This window comes from Acomys minous, assembly GCF_964271855.1.
Source record: "Acomys minous genome assembly, chromosome: 17".
Lineage (NCBI taxonomy): Eukaryota > Metazoa > Chordata > Mammalia > Rodentia > Muridae > Acomys > Acomys minous.
Window position 1 is genome coordinate 66735483 of NC_140500.1, and position 18426 is coordinate 66753908.

The window sequence follows — 18426 nt, forward strand, 5'->3', positions numbered from 1 at the left end:
TACCAAAAGACTGGTTTTTTTTTTTTAAGATAAGAAGTAAATCAGATATTATCCTGGATATGATGACCAAAGAATTTAGACACCTAAGAAGAAGACAGTGGACGCTGAGCTGAAATCTTCCTCCATTGTTTCTCTGGGAGGCAGAAAAACTAGAGTCAGATCCAAGAGTTTTCTAGCACAATGACACGTATTTCTTTATTACGGATAGTGTAACCAGCAACAGACATTATCAAGAAATGAATCTCAAAGCCCATCTACCACCTGCCAAATATTAATTGTTAAAGAAAAAAGAAAATGCTCTGAGCAACGAGGAAACAAGCCAAGGAAGGAGTTGTAAACTGGACCTTCCTTCTCATTTTTCCAAACTGTTTCTTTTTCCCTGCCGTGACCCATCAGAGGCACTGATTAAATGAGAAATTATCACAGCTGAAAGACATTGTGTACTTTACTTTGACACGCCATGAGAAGGTAAAAGAGCCTACATATCTTAGGTTATAATCCATATCGGAAAAATTTCCCCCATAACTATGTCAAGGTAGAGTGAGTATGCCAATGTGCATGGGCAAGTACAGAAAGCATCACTGAACATTTACTGTGATTAAAAAAAGAGGTACAAAAAAATCTGCCAAACATTTAATAGTCGCTTAACATTCAACATTTATTCCTTGAGATTTTACTCATGCTATTGACAAATTTTATCCTTTGTGGAGCATAACTCTTCTAAATTCTTGGGGGTTTTGTTTGCTTTGTTTTTAATTATTGAGAATGAAGGCATAGTTTATTTGGTGTGATAGAAAATCATCAACTAATTAAACATTCAGATAATTGAATTTATTAAAAAGTAAAAACTGCTGCTCAGTAAAAGTCAACATCATCAAAGTAAAATAGCACAACACAAAAAGAACATGTTTGTAAAACACAGAACTGACAGGATTTGTATATAATTCCTTTTAAATTAAAAATATTTTATGCATTAAAAAATGTTTTCAAGCCCATCCCATTCCCTCCCTACCAATCCCTCCCCATCCATTTCCACCTCTTCCTCCCAACTTCATGTGCTCATTGCGTTGAACTCAGTGAGTATAGGAAGCATCATCATCCTTGATTCCTTCTAAATTCTTGATTCAAATTTATGTCAAAGTGCAACTAACTGGATAACATTTGGTCTAGCTGCTAATTAAATTTAACTTGCCTGTATGGATTTTTATTAGAAGCTTATCAATATAAACTAAAACATGGAAGAGGACTTTTGGATCTCATCCATCAGACTTCTAGGTCCTTAGTTGACTTCAGACTTATGGTGAAGATGTTACACATTTTGAGTTCTATACTTGCCTATCACTATTGTTTATCACTGTTGTATTTCATTTAAGGTCCTGATAACTGAATCATTTGTGTGTGTGTGTGTGTGTGTGTGTGTGTGTGTGTGTGTGTGTGTGTGTGTGTGATATGATTTTTAATTTTTTTTTATTTTTTTCTTTTCAATTTGTTTACTTTACATCCCAATTGTAGCACCCTCCATCTTTACCTCTTTGTACTCCTTCCCTCATATCCCCTCAGTTCCTCCCCTAGTCCTGAGAAACGGGAAAGCCCTCCTTCCCTAACATCTAACTTCAGCCTATCAAGTATCATCTGGGCTCCTTGTATCCTCTTCCTCTGTTGCCTAGGAAGATTATCCTGACAGGGGGAAGTAATCAACATGCGGGCACCAGAGTCCGTGCCAGAGGTAGTCCCTACTCCTCGTATTATGGGACCCACAAGGAGACTGTCCTGTCTATCTACTACATCTGAGTAGAGAGGCTGTGTCCTCACCATGCATGGTCCTTGGTTGATGCATCAGTTTCTGCAGCTCTCCACTCCTCCAACCAGATCGTTGGCTCTTTTGGTCTCTTTGTGGAATTCCTGACACTTCCAGTTCCTTCTATTCCCCACTCTTCCATAAGACACTTTGCCCTCCACCCCAAAGTTTGCCTGTGTGTTTCAGCATCTGCTTGGATCCTCTGCTGCATAGAGTCTTTCAGAGGACCTCTATGGTAGGGTCCCATCCTGTTCCTTTTCTTCAACTGCTTCCAGTGTCTATTCTATTTTTCCTTCTGAATGAGAATTAAGCATCATCCCTAGGGTGCTCTTTGTTATTTAGTTTCTTTAGGTTTCTGTATTGTAGTGTACATATCCCATATTATTTGGCTAGTATCAGTTTATAAGTGAGTGTATACCATTCATGTCTTTCTGGGTCTGGGTTTCCTCATTCAGGATGATCTTTCCTAGTTCTATCCATTCGCCTGCAAATTTCAAGATTTCCTTGTTTTTAACAGCTGAGTAGTACTCCACTGTATAAATGTACCACAGTATCTTAATCCATTCTTTGGTAGAGGGACATCTAGGCTGTTTCCAGATTCTGGCTATTATGAACAAGGTGCTTATGAACATAGTAGGGCAAATGTCCTTGTTGTATGGTGGAGCATCTTTGATGCATATGGCGGGGAGTGGTATGGCTGGGTCTTGAGATAGAACTATTCCACAATTCTCTGAGAAAGTGCCAGATTGATTTCCAAAGTGGTTGTAAAACTCTGCACTCCCACCGTCAGTGGAGGAGTGTTCCCATGTCTCCACATCCTTACCAGAAAGTACTGTCACTTGTGTTTTTGATCTTAGCCATTCTGATAGGCGTAAGATGGAGTCTCAGAGTTGTTTTGATTTGCATTTCCCTGATGACTAAGGACATTGACAGTTCCTTTAAGTGTTTCTTGAGCATTAGCCATTTTATATTCCTCTCTTGAGAATTCTCCGCAAAGTTCTGTACCACCATATTTTAATTGGTTTATGTGGTTCAGTGGTACTTAATTTCTTGAATTCTTTGTTTTGGATATTAGCCCTCGGTCAAATCTAGAGTTGGTGAACATCTTTTCCCAGTCTGTACACTGTCGCTTTATTCTGTTGACAGCCACCTTTTCCTTACAGAAGCTTTTCAGTTTCATGAGGTCTTACTTATCTTAGAGCCTGAGCTATTGGTGCTCTGTTCAGGAAGTTGTCTCTTGTGACAATGAGCTCAAGGCTCATCCCCACTTTTTCTTTTAACAGATTTAGTGTCAGGGGTTTTATATTGAGATCTTTAATCCACTTGGCCTTGAGTTTTGTGCAGGGTGATAAAGAAGTGTCTATTTGCATTTTTATACATGTAAACATTCAGTTAGACCAGAACCATTTGTTGAAGATGCTGTCTTTCTTCCATTGTATGCTTTGGCTTCTTTGCCAAAAATCAAGTGTCCATAGGTTTGTTAATTTATTTCTTGGACTTCTATTTGATTCCATTGATTCACCTGTCTGCTTCCATGGCAGCACCATGCCATTTTTACTATTGGTGCTCTATAGTATAGCACAAAATCAGGGATGGAGAAACCTCCAGATAATCTTTTATCTTTTATTTTAAAGCATTGTCTTAACTATTTAGGTTTTTTTTCCAAGTGAAGTTGAAAATTCTTCTTTCAAGGTCTATAAAGAATTGGGGTATAGAAGGACCCAGAGGGTCAGAAGCCACACAAGAACACCAGATACTTTTGGGATTTGTGGCTATTGTGAAGGGTGTTGGCTCCTTAACTTCTTTCTCAGCCTATTTGGCTTTTATATAAAGAAGGGCTACTGATTATTTTTTTGAATTGATTTTTTATCCAGGCATTTTACTGAAGGTGTACAAGGTTTATGAATTTCTCAGTGGAATTTTTGGGGTCACTTGTGTATACTATAATATTATCTGCTAATAGTAATACTTTCATTTCTCCCTTTTCAATTTGTATCCCCTTAATCTCCTTTAGTCGTTATATTTCTACAGCTAGGACTTCAAGTACTATGTTGAGAGATATGGAAAAAGTGGACAGATTATCTTGTCCCTATTTTCAGTAGAATTGATTTAAATTTCTCTCCATTTAGTCTGTGATTTGCTATAGGCTTGTTTTGTTTTGACTTTACTATGTTTATGCATATGCTTTGTATCTCTGATCTCTCCAAAAGCCTTAACATGATTATATCTTGGACTTTTGTCAAATGGTTTTCAGCATCAAAGGAGACTATGACTTTTTCTTCAGGGTGACAAATTACTTTGATGGATTTATGTATATTGAACCACCCCTGCATGCCTGGGATGAAGCCTACTTGGTCATAGTTAATGAAATATTTGATAGTTCTTGGATTCAGTTTGCAAGTATTTTGTTAAGTATTTTTGCATCAATGTTAATAAGGGAAATGGTGTGAAATTCTCTTTGTTGAGTCTCTAATTTCTTTATGAAGGCAATTAGTGCTATAAATTTTCCTCTTATCACTGCTTTCATTGTGTCCCATAAGTTTTGATACATTATGTCTTCATTTTCATTGAAGGATATGAAGCCTTTAATTTCTTTTTTTATTTCTTCCCTGACCCCGAGGTCATTGAGTAGGGAGTTGTTCAGTTTCCATGAGTTCGTAGGCTTCCTGTTGGGTCTGTTGCTATTGAGTTCCAGTTTTCATGGTGGTTTAAGAAGATGAAAGGGATTATTTCAATCTTCTTTTATCTGTTAAGGTTTGCTTTTTGAACAAGTATATGGTCAATTTTGCAAAAGGTTCTATGAGGTGCTGAGAAGAAGATATATTCTTTTGTGTTTGGGTATAATGTTCTTTTGTATCTGTTATGTTTATTTGATTCATGATGTCTATTAGTTTCATTATTTTTCCATTTAGTTTCTGTCTCAGTGGTGTGTCCATTGGTGAGAGCAGGGTGTTGAAGTTTCCCACTATTAATGTGTGGGATTTGATCTTTCATAATGTTTCTTTTACAAATGTGGGTGCTCCTGCATTTGGGGCAGTGTGCTTTATATAATGATCACTGAAATGTAGTATAAATGATTCATACCCTCTCACAGTAGCCTCCCAGATTCCTGGTTTTATTATTCAATATCCAGGCCAGTGTGTGTGTGTGTGTGTGTGTGTGTGTATGTGTGTGTGTGTGTATACACACATATATACATACATATATAGTAAGCCTCATGGGGTATTGAATTTAGAAGTTGATGGGGTTATAAGATGGAAGAAAGAAGACTTCTAGCTCACCATATAGAAAGAACAAAGAACAGTTAGCCATGCAAACTGATGTTAGCAAATATAATTAGTTTTCATTATACTGAACCAATATGATTTGCAGGGATGTCTCTTATATTTCAGCTGTTATCATCTCAATTTATAAAGCATTTAGCACAGTGATGCAAGACACTTTGTGGTGTTTCCTGGGATGTCACTTTTTTCTCTTTCATGATCTTCTCCATAGTTGAGAGCCACTCATCTGGGAATAAAAGAGATTTTGAAATACAGAACAGCCAAATATCATAATCGATATGATCCATATGATTTTGACAACAGACTTGAAATTTAGTAGTTGTTTATCCTTGTTCTACATATAAGACTAAGGAACCTCCAAGAATTAAACCATTTTTCAGAAACTCACTACTAAAGACTGAGAAATAATAGTCAGGAAAAGTCTGATCTGCTGCCAAAGCCAGGCTCTTTCTACTATGTCACCTTTTCTATCATGCATGAGGAACCTCTAAATAGTCTTTCATGCACTTGCAACCCCAACCATCTCATTCTCAGTCAACATGAAATACCTTGCCAGTGGGGAAAGATTTATGCCGTTCAATGTCACAAAAGCATTTATGGATTCAACATAATAAGAAGGCTGAGAAAAATATAAATTTGATTAATAATTTCCCTTGGATAACATCCAAGAGTTGGCTATGCTGCACTCTTCATTTTGGGGGCTTATTGGTGTTATACCACTGAATTGAAGCAGGTGTGAACATTGTAAAATTATGAATCTTCAAACTTCAATGACAAAGACAAAATGCCACTAAGTAAAGAAAGTTGCTACCTATTTTTCTTGAATGTGAAAACCTCACACATAACAAGTAGTCTTGGGAGCAATGACAAGTGACCTACCTTGTCTTTTACAGATAAGACATACAGCTAAGACAATGTTATCATCTTTCTCTTGCAGAACACGCCTTCTTTGTGAGAAGATACTTTTCACTCCTGGTTTCTCCTTTTGTCATGTAAAGCACAATGAGGAAGCTCTTATCACCTTAACAATGAAAGACAGCTTGAAATCACATCTCGGTGAAACTCAGTGGGTGAATGCTTCTAGGACTAGGGTATCTGTTGAATTATATGCAGCAGCTAGAAACTTGACAAACATTTTTGTTTTCATTTTATCTTAACCATTGCTGAGGAATTAAATTTATCCCTCCTTCATAAAGCTGAAGTCCTTGTACATATTATCACGTAATCATAAAGCAAATGGACTGTAATCTTGCTTTGAGCATACTTGCAAAACCTCTTTGAGAAAATTATGTTCATAGTCACTCCGCAAGGCTTACAAGAACTAAGTCATGTACCAAGATATTATATCTGAATTAATAGAAGCCAGATTTCAAAGACCTGAGTGTCTGATGAAAAGTCAGTGGAGAAAGACTCTTATCCATGAAAGGCCTCAGGGAAAAAAAATACATGGAAAGATAAAAAATCTCCAATTACATAAAAGTAATACCCTAGGAGAATAGATGAGGCCACAGTTCATAAGTGTATATGCCATAGATATTGACAGAGGAGTTGGTACCACCTAGATTCCCACCAAAGAGGAATGGACGAACAGTAAAATGTTGCTGCCAAGGAGTATCTGGAGACAGTTAAGAAGAGTTAAATAGATGCTCTCATGTATTAATAAATGCTTCTAAGAGGGAGCAATTGAAGGGTGGCATTTTCCAATTTTAATATCGAAAATTATAGGACATATACACTATTTCCCTGATATATACAAACAGTAAATATGTACTTAGCTAAATGTTTAAGGGTGTTTTATAAAGACAGGGTAGTATGTTTATACTAAAAAAAAAATCGAAACAGTTTAACAACGAATACATAGAAAATGATCACTGCCAAAATTATAAGAAAAAGGGGGCCAGAGAGCTTGCCATGGAGAAACCCATTTTTCTTTAGATAAAATGTGTCTATACAGAGCTGAAGAGAGAAGCAACTCTCTAGGGGAAGTAACTGAAATACTGCAAAGAGAGAAAGGTGAGAAGTATATATTATAGTCTTAAGAAAATAAGCATGGAAAAGCTGTCTTAGAAAAGCATCTTTATAGATGTGGGTGGAGCCTCTTAGGAGTCTGCTTTCAGAGGTAAGAAAATGAGTCAGTGTGGTTTAGAAATAAGTGGACTGGGGTGGGAAAGATGGCACAGTGGTTAAGAAAATATACTGGATTTGCAGAGGACTGTAGTTCATTTCTCAGCACCCAAGAAGGGAAGCTCACAAACACCTGTAATTCTAAGTCCTGGGGATCTCATGCCTCTGCACTCTATGTGCCCCGGCTCATGTGAGCACATAGTCATACATAGTCTCTTTTCTTCTCTTCTCTTCTCTCTCTCTCTCTCTCTCTCTCTCTCTGTCTCTCTCTTCTTCTCTCTCTGTCATTGCCTCTCATGTACAAGTGCACACATCATTTCAAAGTAAAAACAAAGTTTTCTTTTTAAAGAAGTTAATTGATTGGCACATGTCTGAAAGGAAACTAGTGCGATAGTCTACATCTTCCAAATGTCCCCCATCAAAAGTCTCTCTGAGGAAATAATATTGTAACTCAAGGAAATTGTCTTGAGTGTCTTTGGGGCTCCAGTCACCATAATATGAATGATTCCATGACACCATGTGTTTCTCTGCTCAGTTTTATTTCTAAAATGTCAAATACTATAGATAACACATACATATTATTCTGTTATGCTATAATTTGAAAGTTTGTTTTGTCTTTCAGCAACCTCTCCCTTTAAACAGTAACATCCCTAAAGCAAATATAACAAGTTAGAGAAGGAGTGCCCTGAAATTAAACCAATCAGGTTATACCAGTCTTCAGTAGAGAAGGGAATCCAGGAAGCTCATAGGAAATGGAGCCTGTCTAAGTTCCTATTTAAGGATATAATTTCTGACACAACAGCTTTGGCATATTTAAGGAACTAGCAGTTAAGAATTTAAACTTTAAACTCAGGCTGTCAGCTCAGCTGTTTACTAAGTGATCTTAAGACTGCGAAGTTCCTCAATTATTTTCCTGTAATATAAACTGAGGAATTTCCTTAGAGAAAAACCATGAGAATTATATACTGAGAAGATAGTCAGAGAACTAACAGAGTTCTTTGCACATACTAAGCTCTCAGCAGGCACTGGCCATCATCCTCCCTAATGAGAAGGGAAGCAAGTCCACTTTTGTTTTATTTTTCGCAGAAATCAAGGTTCCTAGATCATGGCTAGCTGCCTGATTCAGCTCAGGGGCTTTTGCCATTTGTTCAGTCACTCTGGAAGTCACTATACTTGACTCAAAGTGACCCTTGGAAAGCATCATAGTTTTCTATTACACTTTAGCTTTATATTGGTTTCTATCCTCTTAAATTTGGCTTTGTTTTCAATTTTTTAACAGAGGAGAAGACCTTGCCCTGTTTGAATGCTTTAGAGAACTTGGGCCTTGTCTCTAAATCAAGCCCTTTTGCCTGGGTCTGTGAATGGCATGGGACTTGCTGAAAGCATTGCCTCATGGCTAATGAAGAACTATACCCTCTTTTCCTATGAGTAGCCTGGGGCATTACACAGCTCTTACTTTCCTCAAAGCCAAGGTCATCCAGGACCATCTGAAAGGGATTGTGTGAGTATTTTTCTATAGAGCTAGATGGTCTGTAATTGTTAATCTTTACTGCTAACTTGACTGCACTGGGACTCACATAAGAACCACCACTTGGCTTCCTCTTTGGGGTTCTTACAAAGGTGTTAAATTGTTTCTAAGAGCTGAGTAGTATTCCATAGCATAAATGAACCATAGTTTTTTTTTTTTTTTTTTACCCGTTCTTCAACTGAGGAACATCTAGATTGTTTCCAGATTCTGGCTATTTAGACTGCTATGAACATAGTTGAGCAAAAGTCCTTGTGTGTTGGAACATCTTTCAGGTAAATGCAAAGGAATCGAACAGCTGGGTCTTGAGGTAAGCTTACTCTCAATTTTCTGAGAATGCACCAGATCTATTTGCAAAGTGGTAGTACAAGTTTGTGCTCCCACCAGAAATGAAGGAGTATTCCCTTTTCTCCACATCCTTGCCAGCATGTGCTGTCACTTGAGTTTTTGATCTTAGAAATCTTGATATTTGCAGGCAAATGGGTGGAATGAGAAATGATCATCCTGAGTGAGATAACCCAGACCTAGAAAGACACACAGGGTATATACTTGCTTATAAGCGGTTATTAGCCCAACATGGATGTCCTCTGGGAGTCTTCACTCAGAAGGGGATCAGGACAGATGCTGAGATTCACTAGGTGAGAGTGGTATGGAAGAATGGGGAGAAAGAAGGACCCAGAGGGTCCAGGAACCCCACAAGAAGACCATCAAGGTTGGCAGATTTGGACCTAGAGGGCCCTGTCCAAACTACTGTACCAACCAAGGATGATGCATGCAGTAAACCTAGACCCCTATTCAGATCTCTCCAATGGACAGCTCATTATCCATGGTTGTGTAGAGAACAGGACTGCCTCTGACGTAAACTATGGTGCCTCCTATTTGACCATGTCTCTTTGCTTGGGAGGCTTGGTGGCACTCAGAGGAAGGTGAAACAGGCTATCCAGATGAGACCATGTAGGCTGTGACCATATGGTAGGGGAGGAGGTCTCTTTCTGTCACAGGTCTAGAGGAGGGGAATAGGGTGAAAGAGGGAGGGTAGGGAAACAGGAAAATACAAGTGAGGGGATAGGATAACAATCAAGATATAATCTGATTAAATTATTTTTTAAATGATAATTACTAAACAGCAAAATCAAAACTCTTTTTTCTTTCATTCAAAGTCAAGGAAAATGATTTTTTAAATCTTCAGGTGACTTCAGTGTGAAAGAGAATCACAATTAGCCTCATCAAATCCTCTGGTCATGGTTATCAGCCAATGATTTTATATTGTTGTCATTATAAATGTTTTTACTATTGTATAATGAAGAAAACATACACATTAAAATCCAATTTTTTTAAAGGTCTTTAACTGAAGAGAGATCTATCTCCAGTGTGAATGGGACCATCAGATAGTCTGAGGTCCAAGAGTTAAAAAAAAAAAAAAAAAAAAAAAAACAGAAAAGGATATAACTACCAGCATTCTTTACTCTCTATGTCCTGATGATACATACAACATTCTGCCTCATGATTTCCTGGCCATGATGGACAATGTGAGCCCAAATTTCCTTGCTTAAAATTTTCCATAGTGTCTTTTTTCTTCTTGTTATTTTGTTTTTTATCATAGCACCAACCATGAAACTAACACTTGGTCCTTGTCATACTCTTCAGTTTTGGCCTTTATTGTCTCAACACATGAATGGAGAGTTAGAGAGTTAATGTGTATTATAATAAAACTGTGTTTTGTAAAGAGAGGTGTGAAAAACTTATCTGTGGTTTAGTTTTTAGGTCCTGTGATAGGGTACTGATAAATTCTTTGAATTTATTTTATTCTTATAGCACTTTCATTGTCCTAAAGCAAACTTACACTAGGCCATTGACTATGTCCAAGAGGAGGCACAAGCCACAAATAGGACAATATAGGAAAATTCTGTCCTGTCTATTGCTTCTTTACAACACCTCTTTTTCCATTCTCCATCAGTTATCATGAAGGTTCCCAACTGAGTATAGATCTGGAAGCAACACAATCAGGTGTCACTTGTTGTTATGGGAGAGAGAAGAGAGAGAGAGAGAGAGAGAGAGAGAGAGAGAGAGAGAGAGAGAGAGAGAGAGAGAGAGAGACAGAGAGAGAGACAGAGAGAGAGACAGAGAGAGAGACAGAGAGAGAGACAGAGAGAGAGAGAGAGAGAGAGAGGGAGGGAGGGAGGGAGAGAGAGAGAAGAGCATTTTCAGGTTCCAAAACATGCCTTCTAAGCAGGCACCAGGTGGAGATTAGGGTTTTTCATCAAAAAAAAAAAAAAAAAAAAAAAAGTAATCATCTCAAATACGAAGAGACTCCTAAAAATAAACCTCAGCTATGATGCTGGTGTTTTGAGCAGAGAGAAGCATATCTCATCTGTGAGATAGAATTAATGACCTCTGAGAACCTCTTTTTAAGAGTTGAGGACAGAGTTCAGAGATGTCTCTTCTTTAAGTAAGGGCCACACCTAATTTATATCGATCAGTTGTTGTCTGTTTGTTCCCATAGGTAGAAGAACTATGTTCTATTGTTTAAATGCTTCTAATTTTTTCATTCAACTAGTGTCTTTTCATCTCATTTGCTAAGTTTTTACGGATATATTTATTGTACTGTGCATGCATGTTTTTACTTGTGTGGACGCACATGTATGTGAATATCAATATATGTGTGCATACGTGAATGTGGAAGCCAGAAGTCAACATTAGATGTCACCTCCAGTTGTTATTGACCATGTATTTTGAAGCAGGGTTTATTTTGGAAAGTGGAACCCACCAGTTCATCTAGTTTATCTGGCTAATTTGCTCAGGTGATCCCAGTCTGGACTTCCCAAATTCCAAGATTACAGATGACTGCCATGTTCATCTCACATTTATATGGGTGCAATGAATCCAAATATTATCCTCATACTAGCATGGGAGGTACTTTATTCAATGATCCATCTCCTAAACCCTCAGCTCTTAGTTTTAAAAATTCTAAGTTTCCTCATATGTTTCTTTCACTTGCAAAAATAAACAAATCAGCATGTATCCTCTTTCCCAGCATCCTTTACGTCCCTTGACTGTAAGTATTCTATCTCTCTGTTTCATACCACTTACTCCTTCAGCCTTCTAGTCCAGCTTTTGTCATTACATTTACATTACATCATCTCTTGCTAAAATCTCCAGGAGTATCACATTGTTAAATTCAAGAGATGTCTTTCTTTTCTCAGTTAACGTTTGTTATAGGTGACCCAACTTTCTTTTTTTTTTTTTTAATGCCTGTGTCTTTTGTTTGTTTGTTTGTTTCACTCTTTTTTTTATTAATTTATTCTTGTTACATCTCAATGGTTATCCCATCCTTTGTATCCTCCCATTCTTCCCTCCCTCCCATTTTCCCCTTATTCCCCTCCCCTATGACTGTTCCTGAGGGGAATTACCTCCCCCTGTATATGTTCATAGGGTATCAAGTCTCTTCTTGGTAGCCTGCTGTCCTTCCTCTGAGTGCCACCAGATCTCCCCCTCCAGGGGACATGGTCAAAGGTGAGGCACCAGATTGAAAATATCCTACTTTCTGAGTCATGAGAACAAGTCTCTCCCCACCTGTGCTGCCCTGTGGTCTCTTGGGCCACCATGTTGAGCTCTACATATCCTTATCTCTGCAACACATATGGAATGAGTTTCTTAATTCAGAGTAGCCAATGAGAAAGTGTGGAAATACACCATTTATTAAAGAAAGCCTGTGATTTTTGATATATTGAGATTGATATGTGGAGATCTCAAGTCCATTTTTCCTTCTAACATCACAATTCATAATAACAATGGTCTCCATCCTCCACTCATTATGCATTGTGTATGCTCATGATGTTTGCAGAAAATAATAATACTAAGGACGAGTTTTAAATGAAACCTATCACTTTTCATTCTATAGATAAGACCCTTCAATTCAGTGGAACCTACTGAGACTGTCATAGCCACAATTCCTCAGCCAAATATTACCTCTTACTCTGATCATTTGCTCCTCTGTCCTCTGATACACTTGTAGGAATCAACTTCTAACTGTTTCCTTTTGTGCTTTGACTTTATGGCTCTAGCACCATTACCTAATGGAAATTTATAAACCAAAAGACTCCTATGATAGAGTCCTTGCTAACAACTGTGTGATCTGTTTGTTCACAGGAGCTGGGTTTTCATGAGTTAATAGGACTCTTAACTAAAGCCTACATCAGAAATAAAGAGGCACAAGGCTCTGCAATGGAGATGGATTGAATGGTCAAATGCAGGGAATAGGTGAATTCAGAAAAAAAAAAAAACAAAGAAACCTAGAATTGTGTTTTGGAAAGATCTTTCCACTGATTGAATTATGTCACAGAGAAGGACTTGAAGTCAAACCACTTATTTTCTAACACTTCCCATAGGTTCTGCCCCAAAGACATCATTTAATCTTTTTAAAATTGATTAATTAATTTATCCACTTTATATCCTGATTGTAGCCCCCTCACTCCTATCTGTCCAGTCCCACCCTCTCTTCCTCTTCCCCCATCTACCTTCCTATATTCCTCAGAAAAGGGGAGCCCCACCACTACCCACGCCAGCCAGCTCATCAAGTTGCATCAGGACATCCCACCATTTAATCTTAATTTTGAAAAATAATCACTATTTTTCTCTAAGGACTCTATTCTAGCTGTGACAGTAACTGATTGTCTGATAATTTCATGTCTTTCGAGTCTCTGCTGAATTGCCTGGAAACCATTCAATGAATCAAGAGTCATGAAACAGAAAAGACAAACAATGACCCAAGCTCAACGAGACCCATAACCATGGGTCAAATGGATGGTGACATTTTAGATAGATGGCAAATGCCAATTCTGAGGCAGTTCTGTAAGATTTTTGTGTTTCCCATTAGAGAAATAATGCAGCTTCCATCTCATTTGCAAGTTTAAAATTGCTAATCCAACTCTTGGGAGAAAATTGGGTGAATCACAAGTGACTATTGCTTAAGTTTCACATGAGTAAATACATTGGCTCTGTTGGTATTATTCAAGACTCAGAGCCACAAAATACATTTTCATATCATTTATTTGTAGAAGAATGACACAATTATTTTCAGAATAATTAACTCCTCAGTTTAGTGACAATTATGTTCCATTATAATAATTAAAATCACACCCTGCTATTTGGATGAACTCAATAGAATAATGATTTCTTAGGGGAAGATTTAATCAGATCATTATTTTTCTCACACATTAAAAATATCTGTAAATTATTTCAATTCATTGCACTATTGCTTAATTTTGAATTTGCTTGCTGCCATAGTTAACTTCAGGTGTAGAATTCACTGGCTTATGGAATACCAAAAGAAAGTGGTGTGTGAGGTTTTCATGAGGGTATTCCCAGAAAAGATTAGTGTGAAAGGCTTGGGCAGTTAAGGAGCAAGACAAACCCTCAGTGGTAGCAAACATAGTTTACATCTTTGGGGGACCTAGGACGTTAATAAAATACAAGAAAATGTGCCTGTATCTCTTTAGCTTCCACCCACCAAACTTAAGAACTCTAGGTGTTCTGGAGTTGGGACTCTAAAAGGTGTACCAAAGGCTCTTCTCATTCTCAAACTGTCAGCTTCTCTCTCTCTCTCTCTCTCTCTCTCTCTCTCTCTCTCTCTCTCTCTCTCTCTCTCAGGCCTTTAAAGCTGAACTCAGCCCTGTCACCAACGCTGCAGAATCTCCAGCTTTCAGACATTCTCATGGGTCTGCTCCCACTCCACAGTCAATGTTAGCTAATTCCCCTAACAAGTCCTCTTACATATATTCCTAGACAATTGTATTGGTACTGTTTTTATGAATAACTCTGACTAATGTGTTTACTGTCTTATAGGAAGAAATATCACAGGCAAAAAGATGACAGCTCAAGCCACCCTTGAACCATCTGTACATGAAAATTATTACTGGAGGCATGACGGAGACTGGCAACATTCAGAATTGGTAGCTGGGCATTGCATCAGGGCAACAGATGGCAGGAACACCTGAAATCAAGTGGGTGGAAGCAGGTGGTGAAGAAAAGAGTGGTATTTCAGGGTAATGGTCCATTGCAAAAGAGAGCTCCAGTAAACAAGTAGGAGAATATGAATAAAAGGTCAATAGCTCTCCAGGGAGTAGTGTTCTGAGAGCATGGAAAGATATTGGGGCCCTAGGAAAATAGGTTGGAGTTCAGCAAAATGTTCCTGCTTTGAGGAGAAGTTGAAGTATAAGGCAAAAGAACAAAAACAAAAAACAAAACAAACAAACAAACAAACAAACTGAGAGAGAAGTATACAAGATCAATAATGCGGGAGTGCTGAAGAGCAGAGCTATGTCATCTTGACCAATATTCCACCCTACTCCCACCCACACCAGTTACTAGGATGACAGCAGTGTTGTTGTCAGCAGCACTTCAGTGAACAGTATGTATATAAGTCACTATACTATGGCTATAGGTGGTGCCTTATCTTGAATTATGTCCTTTACTAGATACAAAAGATAAAGAATGATTAAGTAGATCCTCTGAGACATGTAATGGGTTCTCCAAAGGTTACATTTAAACTTAGTGCCTTTACACAAACGGCTACGGTATGAAGATCTAGATGTGCAATGACCCTTACATAACCGTCAGCCAGCTGCCCTTTGTGTCCTTAGAGTTTAATACGTCATACAAGGGAAACAAATGAATAAAGTCAGAGATATAAATGGGAGCATATCATTGAGGACTTTAGTATTCAGGTGTGGAATTTTTTGTTGTTATCTTTGTGTGCATAGCCATGCATATATGTCTCTATGTACTCATGTGAGTGTGTTTGAGTGTGCAGATATGCACATGATATGATACATGTGAGAGGTCAGAGGACAACTTCTTTTCGTGCACCTCACCTTCTACCTTTTTTTGGAGAGAGGCTCTCTCTTATTTGTCACTGTGTATATTAGTCTATCAGTCCTGTAAGCTTCTACTTCCAGGGACTCTCCTCACTCTGCCTGCCATCTTGCCATAGCAATGTTGACATAAGCTATCACAGCTGACGTTACATGGGTTCAGGGATCTGAATTCAGGTCCATCAGTCTTGCACATCAAGAGATTTACCCTGATCCATCTCTGCAGCCCATGACATGGATCTGAAGTGCTATCCCATGGGTAGTGAAAATAATAATTTGTGAGTCACAAAACTCTGGAGAGAAGTTGGGCATGTAAAAAGATTAATTTGATGTGGGTAAATCCCAAGGAAAGAAAATCAGTTCAAAAAGCATAGGAGCAGAATAAAAGTAGAAGGAAAAAATACCATCTAAATTTGGTGCCTGAATGGCGAGGGGTCAGAAGGTTGCTGGATTTGAGAGTAATAACCAGATTATTTATTAGGCTAAGCAGGCAGATGGGATGGACAGTAACTGAAACACTGTGAGGGAGAGACAGGAAGAGATGCTGTGCTGACTGCTTCATCCTCTCCTTACACTGCTGTGCTTGTTCTACAATGGATTGAGAAATTGAATTTGAGGGAAGACCTGACACTGCCATTACGGAAAACATTTGCATGTGAACAGGTAAGCCCTGTGAGGATGTGTAAGCTCAGAGAGTGTCACAAGGAAAACAGAGGCTAGACCACAATTAGGAAGAGGGAACTACATATGAGTAACCTGCATAGAAAGAAAAGCATATACATTTAACCAACACATGTAAGGTTCACCTTAGGAGATAATGTAATGCATTCCCACATACACCTTGCTACCTCCTCTTTTGTTTTGTAATGTACTGCAAAACACTTCTGTTTCCAAACATGCTTTCTAGCTTTTCAAAACCAACAAACCAACAAACAAAAAGTGAGGGGCGAGAGCAGAGGATTGCCTCTAATCGGAACTCTGGTGCATGTGCTTGATCACTGCCCCTTGGTGGAGAGGCCCTGTGGGGTCACAGAGGGAGGGGCTGCAAGCTATCCAGATGAGACTTGATAGGCTGTAGTCAGTGGATGGGGGAGGAGGACTCCACCTGTCAGAGGTCTAGGGGAGGGGAATAGGGTGGAAGAGGGAGGGAGGGTGGGAATGGGATGATAAGAGCAAGGGGATTACAATCTGGATGTACTGTGAATAAATTATAATGAAAATAAAATTTAAAAGAAAAAAGAAATGACAACAAAACAAAAGAAAACACACACACACACACACACACACACACACACACAAAACCAACCAACGAAACAAACAAAAAACAAACTGTACTTGTGGGCTTGGGAGATGTCTCTGCGGGTAAGGTGCTTGTTGTGTACTGAGGTCAGATCCACAGCACCCAGTCAAACTAGCCTGGCTTGAGAAATAGAAACTTGCGCAACCTAAGGGCTCTCTGGTAAGTCTAGTCAAACTGGTGATCTCTAGGTTTGAGGAGAGACACTGTCTAAAAGAGAAAATGTTAGATAGCAATAGAATAAATCATCAGTCCTGGCCTCGAAAATTTCCCTGCATAGGTGAGAGCTTACACACACACACACAAACACACACACACACACACACACACACACACACACAAGTTGTCTTTCCACTAATTTTAGCGGCAAAATCTAGCAAGTTTTCACACTGGCATTGATGTAGTCAAGAACAGCATGTTTCTTTTTTATAAAGATTGATATCATTGTTGTTTTCTTTTTAATAGCCAAGCAAACTTCTACCCACAGGTTGCTTATCCTTAGGAAGACAACAAAACCCTCTCTGTTACTAAAGTTTTGTTAGCTTTTTTACCTGGTGTGTGTGTGTGTGTGTGTGTGTGTGTGTGTGTGTGTGTGTGTATGCACATGCTGCAGTAGGCATGGGGAGCTCAGGAGACAACCTTGGATAGTTTTTCTTTCCTTCCACCACCTAGAGGCAGGATCTTTTCCCCTCTGCACAGGAGGTTTTTGGTGAATATCCTGAGTCTTAGAGTTTCTATTGCTGTGAAGATACACCATGTCACGGCAACTCTTTTTTTTTTTAATTTAATTTATTATAATTTATTCAGACTACATCCCAATTGTTATCCCTTGGCTTGTATCTTCCTGTTCCCACCCTCTCTCCCTCTTCTGCCCTATCACCCCCTACCCCACTACACTTCTGACAGAAGGGGACCTCCTCCCCCACCGTATGACCAGAGCATATCAGGTCTCATCCAGATAGCCTGCTTCCCGTTCCTTTGCATACCCATAGGGCCTACCCACTAAGGGGAAATGATCAAATCATGGGCACCAGAGTTCACATAAGAGGCAGTCCCTGCTACCCTCCACAACCATGGAGAATTAGTTGGTCATGGGCTATATCTGAACTGGGGATCTAGGTTCTTCTCCTTGATTGGGCAACAGTTGTGTAGGCCCCCCTAGGTCTAGATCCTTTGGCCTTGATGGTTTCCTTGTGGAGCTCCTGAACCCTCTGGGTACATCCATTCCCCTATTCTTCCATGAATTGGAGCTGGTTTAAAGTTCAGAAGTTTATTTCACTACTGTCCTGGCAGTACACAGGCAGACATCTTGCTGGAGAAGTAGCTGAGAGTTCTACATCTTGATCTTCAGGCAGCAGAAAGAGACTGCTAGCCACTGAGCCTAGGCTTGAGCTTCTGAGACTGCAAAGACCATACCCTAGTGACACAGCTCCTCCAGCAAAGCCACACCCTTCTCCAACAAAGCCAAACCTATTAGTATTGCCATTCACTATGCACCTATGTTGGATTTTTTTTTTTTTAGTGCC